Source organism: Anoplophora glabripennis, unplaced genomic scaffold (assembly GCF_000390285.2).
Source record: "Anoplophora glabripennis isolate ALB-LARVAE unplaced genomic scaffold, Agla_2.0 scaffold502, whole genome shotgun sequence".
NCBI classification, from domain to species: Eukaryota; Metazoa; Arthropoda; class Insecta; order Coleoptera; family Cerambycidae; genus Anoplophora; species Anoplophora glabripennis.
Window position 1 is genome coordinate 130,394 of NW_019416584.1, and position 12,313 is coordinate 142,706.

The 12,313-nt window shown below is 33.5% G+C and overlaps 1 protein-coding gene across 2 annotated transcripts in view; it reads left to right on the forward strand.

Moving 5' to 3' along the window:
• Positions 1 to 8,148: 8,148 nt before the first annotated feature.
• The window catches only part of LOC108912147 (E3 ubiquitin-protein ligase HECW2), a 247,310-nt gene continuing 243,145 nt past the window's right edge, over positions 8,149 to 12,313 (forward strand). For both annotated transcript variants that reach the window (XM_018717315.1, XM_018717316.1), the window contains exon 1: positions 8,149 to 8,270. The gene's annotated coding sequence lies outside the window, so the exon portion shown is untranslated. The remainder of the gene's footprint in view (positions 8,271 to 12,313) is intronic.

Genomic DNA, 12,313 nt, shown 5'->3' on the forward strand with positions numbered 1-12,313 from the left:
AAACTTCGGGAAAATACCAAACAAAAATTAACATCACTTTGCTCTATGAACATAGGCGCAGAAAGCCACCGTTTATGAGATACAGGGAGTTGAAATTAACAAAAATAAATCAAGATTTTTAAATATCTGGAAAACCGCTTCATCAAATTTATCCAAATTTGGTACACAATTTTTTTCAAATATTTCTCCTAGTTCTGTATGTAGACAGTCCAAATTCAATAACCAGTGGCGTAGGAACAAGGATATCGTTTCCTTATTTAAAGTATAACTTCTACGCCACTGAATTAATTGGTATGAATACATTTTATAACGGTCTGAAACATTGCGGATAAATTTATTTTTTATTTTTGTCGAACTCAATGCACTTTTGGCATCTTTTAGTTATAGAATTCACAGCAGCTCTGATTAAAACTGGACTTTACCTCAAATTAGTGCAGGCTCCTTTAGCCTTTGCACTAACTGGTCCCTATTTGCTATAGGAACGGCATAAACGTCATTTTTCTAGGTTACCCCCAAATAAAATAATCCAAAATATTTAGATCAGGTGATCTAGGTGGCCAAGGTATGGGGCCATTCCGACCAATCCATCTGTTTTGGTAATTGTTTATCAGCCATTCACGAACTACCTGGCCAGAATATGCTGGCGCCCCGTCAATTTGAAACCAGGTCCCGATTAGTTAATCTGAAGGTATGTCCTTCACTAACTGGAAGAGGCTATTGTCCAAAAAATTTAAAAATCAGATCGGAATTTAGTCTAGGTGGCAACATGTTTAGTTGGATAATATGTTTTATAACTCCTAAATCAATCACCTTTCGACAAAAATAAAATATGTTTTTTCATCCGGAATGTTTCAGACCGTTATAAAATGTAGTCATATTACCAATTAATTCAGTGCCATAGAAGTTTTACTTTAAATAAGGAAACGATATCCTTGTTTCTCCGCCACTGGTTTTTGAATTTGGACTATTTACATACAGAATTAGGAGAAATATTTGAAAAAAAATGTGTACCAAATTTGGATAAATTTGATGAAGCGGTTTTCCAGATATTTAAAAAAATTTTTAATTTTTATTAATTTCAACGCCCTGTATCTCATAAACGGTGGCTTTCTGCGCCTATGTTCATAAAGCAAAGTGATGTTAATTTTTGTTGTTTAGTATTTTCCCGAAGTTTGTCTATTAAAATCTGGACCACCCTGTATGTTCCTAATTTATTAATTTTGTGGTTTCATAATATTCTAGCAGTATATTTTACAAATAATTAAGTCCAGATATTCAACAAAGGATATTCTGTAAGTGAACGCTATATAAATTATAATTATTTTTTAGAAATTAGTTCTGTTACATACGTCATAAACTATTGCTTGTCACTCATTCTGCTCTGTATGAAGTACATAGTAGGGAAAATGAACTAAATATGATTATTATCAATTGGGTTATCATGGTTCATATGAGGACCGCGTTTACCTGGTTAATTAATTAGACCTTTTGATTTTTATTATTACTTAAATGTAATTTATTATGTATTATTATAATAATAATAATATTTATTTATTTTATTATTTTTATTTTGTGTGTGTAATGATTAAATATTATTTGTGTAATTTTTAATATTCGTTTGGGCGCTTTTTGTTGTGTAGAATGTTATTTGTGTGTATTTAAATCAAAATTTTCATTGAATGTAGGTTCTCTTAATAAAATTTGATAATTACAATGACAAATATAGACGAATTGTACTTTCTTACCTTCATTTTGCTACACTTTCCTCCGGCAGCTTTACCTTGCATGAATAATGTTAACAGTGTAGGTTAATTTTTTACAGTGTAGATAGGAATGTTTATTGATAATTTCTACACTGTCCCTCAAAAACACTTGTTCAATTAACAGCATGAGATCCTACCTCAGAGAAGCGGTTCTATGTTATTTTAAATTTACCTTTACTACTCATTTTTTGTAAGAAGCATTGAATAAAAGCAAAATTTTAACTATTTTCACAATATGACATTTATTAAGTATTAATTTTTAAATTCCGAACAATATGGTGATAAACACAGAAACTAGATTTTTTTATAGACTTTTACATGACTAAATATCGGAGAAACTCCTTAACTCTATCTAACATGATATGAAAAGTATTTGGTTAACCAATTATTAATGTTTTAAAAGTTTTATGAACCAAATTAACTTATATTACGAACATCGAAACTAAACTAATTCTTAAACTAGGAAATGTTCAAAACTGTCATTTTTAATTTTACCCACTGAAATTGTTTATGGTTTGAACTGAAGTTTTCTGTTTCACAAACAGTTTTTATTTCAAATTCGCAACACTTTACTTTATGTTTTTGGAGAATACGCTTATGCTTATGCAATTGGACTTACGTTTATTTCGTTCTGCATCTGAATTTTCGATCGTCACTCTAACCTCACATTAGTTGTGGTTTGTCAGTTGTACTCGTTCTTTGAAGATGGCTGTTGGGTCTGAGTGGATTGCTTCCTGGTGTTTTTGATGTTATTTTCGGGAGCCACAGGACAACATGCACCCCTCACCAGTGTCTCGGACCAACCTCTCTTTTCCACTTGTTTACTTCTCAACGATACTCTTTTGTTTTCCGGTACAAGGTAAATCATCTGATTTGTCCCTTTTTAATTGGTCACTCCTATCCATGATATTATTTTCTAACTGCGCAATTTCTCCCACATATTGCGACGAATTTTATTTTAATTAACTTACGGCGTAATTTATATTTTATAACTGCGTAGTAAATTTTATACATCTTAAACTAATTTTACAATAAATTTTTTTATACGACATTCTGCATGACAAATTTTTATAACAAACTTCTAGCCTATGTGTTTTCTGATACTATAATATTTGAATTTTCTTTTGTACTAGATTATTTAACGTTTAGTTATTCGTAAAATTGTTAAATTGGCCCTTCTTGTGGTTCGAATCTAAACTTTATTTTCTTGACATGCTTCTCGTTTACAATGTATTAGTTAAATTTTGACTGATAATGTTTTAGTTTTTATATGAAATAACTATGAAAGGAAATTTTTATTTTTCTTTAAAAGTAATTTATGTCTTTCTTAGAGTCTACATTATAATTTCATGAATTTTTCTCTGCTATTACTCGGTGTCGTTTCTTGAGATACAGTATGTTCATTTCAGTATATATTTTCAAGGTGAGTTATTCAAATTCAAAATAAAGAAATACTGTGACATTAGCTTTTCACTAATGACATATTTTTGATAATATTTGAGTAGCCAACTGTTCCCTTATTTAGTAATTTGTTGTTTGATGCACACTCAAATTAGTCATTCATTTATATACATTTCTGAATACCAGAATTGAGAATGAGATGAGGGCACCCACCACGAGTGAAGCATAAGTTTGATATGAGTGAAAGATTAGTATAGATTTAGGGAGATCTCTGAATTTGGCCCTTAAATTTGCATTTATCAGCCACTATAACTTAATTCTTTCCGCCGAGATATGTTTTGCATGTAGGAAAAGACGCTCATGTACCAGGTCTGTTCAGAAAATAACCGAACTTTATTATTAATTTTATACATTATTTTTCCTTGGCTCCTTCAAAGTAACCCATCCTCTATTTACACACTTTTCTCACCGGTTTTTCTATTTCGCAAAGAAGTCCTGAAATGGTCTTTAGAGTCTGTGACGAATTTGCTTTGATATCATCAATAGTCTGAAAATGGCATCCTTTTAGCACCGATTTTAATTTGGCAATAAGAAAAATCGCAAGGAGCCAGGTCTTGCGAGTAAGGAGGATGAGGGAGGACAGTAATCTGATTCTTAGCACAAACCTGACAAAATGACAAAGCTGAGTGTACGGGCGCATTATCATGACCAACTCTGGTTTCTTTTTGTGATTTTTTTTAACCGTTGTAAAATGCCTTGATAGTAAACACGATTCACTGTTTCACCTTGAGGCAAGAATTCAAAATGCATAATTCCATTAAAGTCGAAAAAACAGTCAGCCCCACTTTTACATTGCATCAAGTCTGACGTGCTTTCTTGGGGCGTGGAGATTCTTTACAATCCATTGTGATGATTGAACTTCTGTCTCATTGTCAATCTCGTAGCCGTAAACCCAGCCTTCGTCTCCCGTTATGATCTTTGGAATGAATGTTTCACCCTCATTGGATTGTTTAAAGTGTTGCCGATAAATGTCTACAACTCGATGCATATTCAATTTTTCAGTCAAAATTTCGTGGCATGACCCAATTCAGATGCTACCTCTGCAATTTCTCGGCGATTTGCACGCATCAGATCTTTGACTTTTTGAACGTGGGAGTCATCAGATGAAGTCGAAGGTCTTCTTGGTCGAGGATGATCTTCAATTGACTGACTTCCACAGTCTCACGCAAAATTTTACGTTGCATCGTTACAGAAAATCACTCATTACAAAAATTGTCAGTGACAATTTTTGTAATGACTGTCACTCCAATGGTTGTCACTAACACTTAAACACATTGCACACAGATAACAATGTCACGAAAACTAAATGAGATATCAACAATCCAAGAACATGTGGTTACAGAGGAGGTTACGCGCTACGCAATGCTGCCAACCGCATGTCATTAAATATCTCCGTTAGCCTGTAATTCAAAAAAGTTTCTGAACAGACCTCGTATAAGTTAGATGTGAATTACAGGACACAAACAATATTGCCGAAAACTATTACATGTTTGCCGGTAATGAAGACAAGGCCATAAATATTTTTATGAAGGTATTTCTAAATTTCTTTGACTAAAAAAATGCCTATAGTTATAACTATTTTTTCTTCCTACGTATTTCATATAAAAAATTAGAATTTAATAGCCTTTGTATTCACAACACATAATTTATTTGTGTGCCGGGACAAAGTTCGCTAGCGACAAACTGTATTATGTATGCTCAAGTCTTTAGCAGTAGTAGGTATATTTAACAGCGTTTTTTATTTATTTGCATTTTTGCACTCACAATCAGTAACTACTGAGTATATCTTCGTCCTGTGTTATCAACTCGAATAATAATGTTAGAAATATTCTCAGTACCCATCAGTGCAAAAATGCAAAAAAATGCACATTACCAAAAATTTTGTCACTATAATAATGCTCACCGTTGGCAGATTATGTGAGTCTGCCTTTTGAAAATGTCATTGTTTTCATTTCATGAACTGAGGGGGGAGGACACAAACGTTGGTAGATGCAGACCTGACAGACCAGAGATTGCAAAGTGTGGCAGATTGTTATGTGAAAATCTGACTATTAATGGACAAATTCATAAACAAGCGCGCTGAGTATCCGCTGACCGGCGTGTGTGACATCACTGCATGGGAAACCGATGCAGCATGCTTGTGTGTAGTCGGGATTTAGTTGCCTGTTAAGTTTTGATTGAGTACGTTAAGATACAGAATTTTCTAAGCAATATGGAAGACACAGAACAGAAAAAAATTACAAATATTGTATTGTTCCCTAATGTGAGAGTAGTAAGTGTGAAGACGCATGACGCCTAAGAAAATAATAATGTCCCTGTAATTCTGTCGTGCGGATCTAAAATCAATAGTCTATTAGTCTTTACTTTGATTTGTTTTTTTAATATCTTTTATTTGAAAAATGACTTATTTTGAAAACAATAAAACTACCTTGCGTAATTTAGGTATGTAATAAATACGTTTGTATCCTCTAGAAACACTATACACCTCGATGCTTTAGTACGAAAACATTCAGATTTCGATTAGAAAACATGTTATCTCAAATTTTGGTTGGAAAACATGCTATCTCAAATTCCGGGTCCGAATCGTTCGTACTGCACCTCAATAAAAAACACGGTAGCCGCGTCCTTGCATAGACCATGGAAATGAAATGCAGGTATGTGACACTTTTAATACCGGTGTGGCGGCATGTTACAATTACATTTTTATATTTAATTAGCAATAAATTTGTTTTTCTAATTGATATCACATTAAGTATAAAATAATTAATATCACATTATATTAAGCTGTATTTAGAGTAAATGAGATTAGGGATAAGTACATCATTAGATAGAGCTTTAGGTTATTTGTTTTACCTGGATTAGAAATAGGTACACGACCGAGAGGGCAAAAATTTATCTGAGAACAGGCAAAGAAGCGACACTATCAGTATGGGTTAAGCCTTGCTCCCGATCGGTCGTGCTGTTCTGTAAAGAAGCGGTCAATAAAAGTTATATTGTTACACGTTGTGTTTTCCTTTGGATGAACACGAAGCACCCCATAAATTGGTGACCCCGACGTGATCTGAACACGCAACCTATATTGTTACACGTTGCGTTTTCCTTTGGATGAACACGAAGCACCCCATATCGGTACGTTATGATCTGCTGATTATAAACATATGTGCATGGGGAACTGCGGAAATATGCACGTGCATATCATATGCGCCCGTCGCATCGATATATACATATCATTCAACTTTATACATTACATTTATATTCTGGTTATTATGTTAACTCTATAATAAAAGTAAGAGTAGTGACTATAAATCAGGTAAGAGTGCGCTATTAATTTTTATATCAAAGCAAATTTCTATGAAAAAAATCGAATAATTTTTAGTAATAATAAACAATTTTATATATTAAGGTATACACTATTTTTTTAAAATTTGTTATTTCAAAAAATGTCGAGTAAAGTACGTGTTGCAGCATCCTGCATATTATTCAATTTTTTTAGTTAACAATTTTGTCGTTTATAACAGTAAGTTAACAAAATTACGTAATTGAAAAATGTTGAATAAAAAAATTAATATAAACAGTGTACCTGAACATAAACATTCCTTACTTTTTGAAAAATATATTATATAAGTTCATTATAAATGCACGGTTTCAATTATTCAATGTGCCAACTTAAATTTCTGGTCAAACTCATATAGCATATTTTTACTTAAAGATCTGAGCTAGCATGTTTTCCAAGCTTAATTTTAGATAGCATGTTTTCATACTAAAGCATCGACTTGTGTTTTCCATTGTTGATTTTTTTGTGAATATTATACAAATACTAAGTATTTATATAAAAATACATAATAAATATTATATTTATAAGATTATTAGGTAGACTTTATGTAGTTTCCATGGGATTAAAAAGAATTTTAAATTTGATTAGGTAAATCTTTGAAACCTGTGACAGAAACGGCTTCGTCCAATTAAATGCGAAATCCCTATTCTTATTTACTATTCTTATTGTACAAAAACATCAAAACTTTCGCTAGAAACGTAATTTAAAGAAGCTTTACACGTTATTAAAACGTAACCTTTGCATTGTCACTCTTCTCGTCTCAGCATTGATAAAGTCGTGGTTTTTATTTAAAAAATCCATAACCATTAACAAACCTACTTCTGGCAAATTGGAAGAATCTGCTTTTACGAAATTTGCTTCCATTTTTAAATTTAATATGCGCAAAAGCTAAAACATTCTGTACGATGCAGCAACTCATCTGGAAGTAGCGCCAAACCGGCTGACCGTCCCATGCGGTGACGTCATTGCATTGCCACGACTAAGACAAATATTCGCATTTCAAAAATCATATAGTTTGAAAACCGCTCAACGGATTGAGTTGAAACTTTCAGGATCACCCAATCATGACCAATACTTTGTGTATACAAAATAAGAATGTTTTTGAAAATTTAATGACCACATTCTCTCGCTCTAGTGTATTCCGCATCGTGACGTCAGTGAGCATATTTCGCCTTGAGAAGTATATTACAATTCTTTTGACTGTTTTGCACGTAACTTCGTTGTTGGCAATTAATTGTAAAGCACCACTAATTAATTTTTACTTCGGTACGGCTAAAAATTATCTCCCCCAGAGCGACTCCTGCAAGAATTCCCGATGGCCACCCGTCGCGGTGACCCCTCCGGCTCGAGTAGAATTTTCGATGCACCGCGGGGCCGCGCGCATACCGCCGGCCGCGGAGGTGAGCGAGACCGGATCTCCCCCCGCGCCCCTCGCTCCTCCCGTAAAGGTCGCGTGATTATGAATGAACCGGCCCCCCTCCGCGCGCCCACTTCATTCATCCCCGCGCGGCCGGCGTGGCTCCGTTCATGCCCCCCGACTTACTAGCTGCTGCGTTTCAGTTGTAAATCCGTTGCAGACCGGCCCGCTGGATCGCCGACCATTCATCCCGACTTTTGCGCAGTTGTTCCTGTTTTCCCACTGACTTTTCGAGTGCTATGAGGTTCTGTTGTTGTGCGATGAGTGCCGTTGGATTTTCTCATCGGATGTAAACGTAAGTTTTTAGCTAGGTCGTTCCGGACGTGTGAAAGTCGAAAGTTGGCGATTTATGAATGGACCTTTCCCGATGGCGAAGCGGTGTCTCGTGGGTCGAACCAAGGAGCGTGGTCGCGAAAGCCCCATTTTTGTCGCCGCCTGCTGCCGGTATCGATAAAGTAAAATATTGCGAAATCGCTTGTTCGATATCAAAATGTGCGGAGGCGGCGGCAGTTTTTTTTTTACTTTTCTGTTCTATAATTTGGCATAACGGTTACGGTTTAGCTGTATATATTACTGACGGTGTTAACGTAAAAGTAATTATTTAAAACAGCAGTTCCCAATCTTTTTTCGTAACAAACCTTTGCGCTGTACGAGAACAGGCCGAAATAAATAAGTATCCATTCTTTATAAGAAAAATTTGAACCGTTCGGGACAAAATAGTAATTCATTCATTTAAAAAACTTAATTTCCATTAAATTTGGAAATTTTTAAATGTTGCATAAATACGCAAATGAAAATAGAAACATAAGCTTATTTTCATAAAAATATGTGAAGAAGAAATGAAGAAATTTATAAATTTAATACAACAGTTTTAACATTTTAAAAATATTTAAGGATTATTTCCCCCGAGCTATTAAATTAAACAAAATTTAATGAATGACAAGTATGCTGCTGCTTTCTGTTTATTATTTTTGCGTGACGTGGCTGTAAAGTTGTTCCGACAAAATGTATTGTAGATGTGAATCTTTTAAAACCGAAAGAGTAAAAAATGTTTTTTCGCACGAATGGGTGATAGAAAAATTTAATTGGATATTTTGCTCTGTTTTGTGTATTCATATTTCATTGAAATCCAGACTGAATTGTACAAAAGTTTTGGATTTAACGTTTGTTACAGAAGAAATGTCAACGAGTGTTTGTTTTTCTTTAATATTAGGGTCGGTAGAGCTTATATCCTTTATAAATGAATTTATTAACCGTATACATAGATATTTAATTTTAGATTTTCTATTTCTGGTTAAAATTATTGAGGATTTTGCAACAATGCTTGCAGATGATCTGGAACGAATAGCGCATTTTGCTATTTACATCTAGAGATTCTGTGCTCCTATTTTGTGAAAAGCAGTAAACACATTTTTAATTTTTTCTTGGAATGATAAGTTGTCCAATCTTAACACAAGCTCTTGGTAGAATGACCTTTGCTCTCGAAGAAATTGTTATATTTCTTCTGTTCAAAGAATGCAGTTTTAAAAATAGAATACAATAACTATTGACAACCATTTTACCTGCAATGAGGAAAGTTATGCATTATCACATAACATTGTGAAAATTCGAGAAGTCAGATGCCGAGAACTTTCATAAACTATTTTCACCTGATTAAGTTCTAGCGGTAGTTTTCTTGAGGCTAACATTCCTCCATTTTACGCTACATTAGCTCCAGGATAACATGCTTTCAGTAAAATTTTGAAGGAATACAGTGAACGGGCAAAAAGTTTGACGTACTGGTATACTGGTTCGGAGACCAGCGCGCAGCGGTTGGGAAACGCTGATTTAAATCATAGTTGTTAGTCTACTAAATTTAACTTTTCGGTTGGATAAGCACATCACATAACGCTTTTCATTTCAATCTCTTGGCTCCGTTACTGACAATAAGTATTTTCCAATACAGCGTGTTTTCTTAAATCTGTGATTATGCTGATGTATATGGTTTATTATTTTAAACTTTAAAACAACATCCACAACTAATATCAACAGACGTAAACAGCATGATAACTAATTTGAAAAACATTAAAAACAGTTTACATTTATACCGTTAAAAATAAATTAATTAACAGGAACTTCGGGAATTTGTTGGAATAACACAATAACAGAGCGAAATCTGTTGAAGGAAAATTGATACGTTTTTTGAAATTTTAATTTTAGTTTAAATTTGATGACAAAATTTAATAATAAGGATTACTTTTTGTCGAAGCAAAATATTATTTGCAAGTACAGGATATTTGGAACTTGACACATCAACCTTGTTACGGAAAAATAAAAAATGACATTAAAAAATTTTACTTACGCTCCCATTTACGTGAAAAGTATAGTTGTTTCGCCACGAACATTATAAAAGACGACTGCAATATCGTGAACAACTTTTGTTAAGTAAACTGATTGTTCTTCTGTCTGTTTGTATCTATATGTACGAAAATATTCGTTTTCAAAAATTTTTTTTCCGCGAGTTTTAATTTTTTATTCCTATATGCATTGTTAACTTAGATGTTTGGCACTTGACAACAAAAGTTGTTCAGTTGTTGCAGATGATTTCAAAATCCCTATTTCATGAACTTTGAACAAAATATATTTTATGCGAAATAGCCTCTACTTAGTCCCATAGAACTAACTTTTTTTAATTTTCGTTTCTTTTTCCTATAGTAAAACGAGGCTTCAAGTGTAAAATACCCTGTATAGTAACTCTTTTTATATTTCTTTTTCCATCGAGTGTTTTTCTAAACAAATTAAATACTTATTACCTAATTTTTTTTGGCCAAAAGGATCCATCAATCAAGGAATCAGATAAGTAAGCAAAAGAAATATACAGGGTTGTGCTAAATTGTCTCCAGATATTTTTAGGATATCACACAATAAGGGTAACTTTTTTTTCGCAAAAATGCTTAATAAGGGAGATCTCTTTAAAAGAGGATGGTAGATATAATATATTTTGTGATATCTTAAAAGGTAAAAATCTTAATACATACATCTTACATAAAGGGTAATTTTAAGGAGTCTGTGTCACTATTTTATTCCCAGCTTTTTATTTTTGTTTCATTGCAAAAAAAAATATATTGATCTCTAGATTATTAAGGAATAATAAATGGGAGCGTTTGTAGGAAATTCTGCTTTCCAAATGAAAAGCGTTTGTAAAAATTTCATGACATCGATCGTATACTTATGTCTTGAAATATCACAATTTCCATAAAACAATTACAGTCCACACTATATCTGTTGAGATGGAATTCCAAGAAAAGAATAAGCCAATAAAGTTCTGTTATCACACCCATTGTAACAATTTACAGCGGCAGAGGCGTGCCTTAAATTTTCCGCCAATACCTTTCTATCTCGGATGTCAAATGCGGGCAGCAAGGGCGTGCCTGGAAATTTACCGCCAATGTCTCCACCTCGGGTGTCAGATGCGGTTAATTCCAAGAAGGTGACGCAGGGGTCTTCCGGAATTCTAACTCAACAAATATCGTACGAACTGTACAGACCGACACAAGTAAGTTTGCGTCTGATTGCTCTGCGCACAAATGCGTACTAGACCGCTATTCCAAATAGCCGCGCCTATGTCTTATTCTTTCTAGACGAACGCGTTCTTTCTCAATATCGTGCAACTCTGCTTAAGTCATAAAAAGAAACTCATTTGTACTGCAATAATTTTCATTTTTTTTGTGAAGGAAGTAAACGTAGCAGAATTCAAGAAAATGAGAAAATCTAAATTTGACTACATTATCTTTTTTAAATTTTGAAATCTTTAAGCGATAACACTAAAGTATGTTTTTATTTCTTGAAAATTTCCAGCACAATTCGATTTATCAGAGTTAAGGAGATCAATATTGGAGTTGAAATACTGATAGTCACACCTGATTCAATATGTGGCATTTAAATAATACTGCATATATCAGTGTTTATACGCTTATAAGTCTAAATTTAAAATAATGAAATACATATCTCAAAAAACTTTCTTAAGATATACCATCCCTCGTTGTGGCCATTTTTGGAAAATGGTGTACATAAGGAAATACCCTTATACAGCCTGCTACAAATTCGCTTCTCACTACAGGGATCTCGGAAACGGTAAGAGGTACGAAGTAGCTTAAATGGGGGCAAAGTTGCGTAATCAGGGGACCAACATTATGCCTCTAAAAAACAAGGCTAACACGATTAGTTTTCGAAATATTTGAAAAAAAACACGAAATTTTGGAAATTCGTTTTTGTTTCATTTCAGCCTTGTTTGAGGAAAATAAGTGACTTTTCTCAAAATAGACTTATGTCAAAACTTATTGATGGATGTTTCATAAA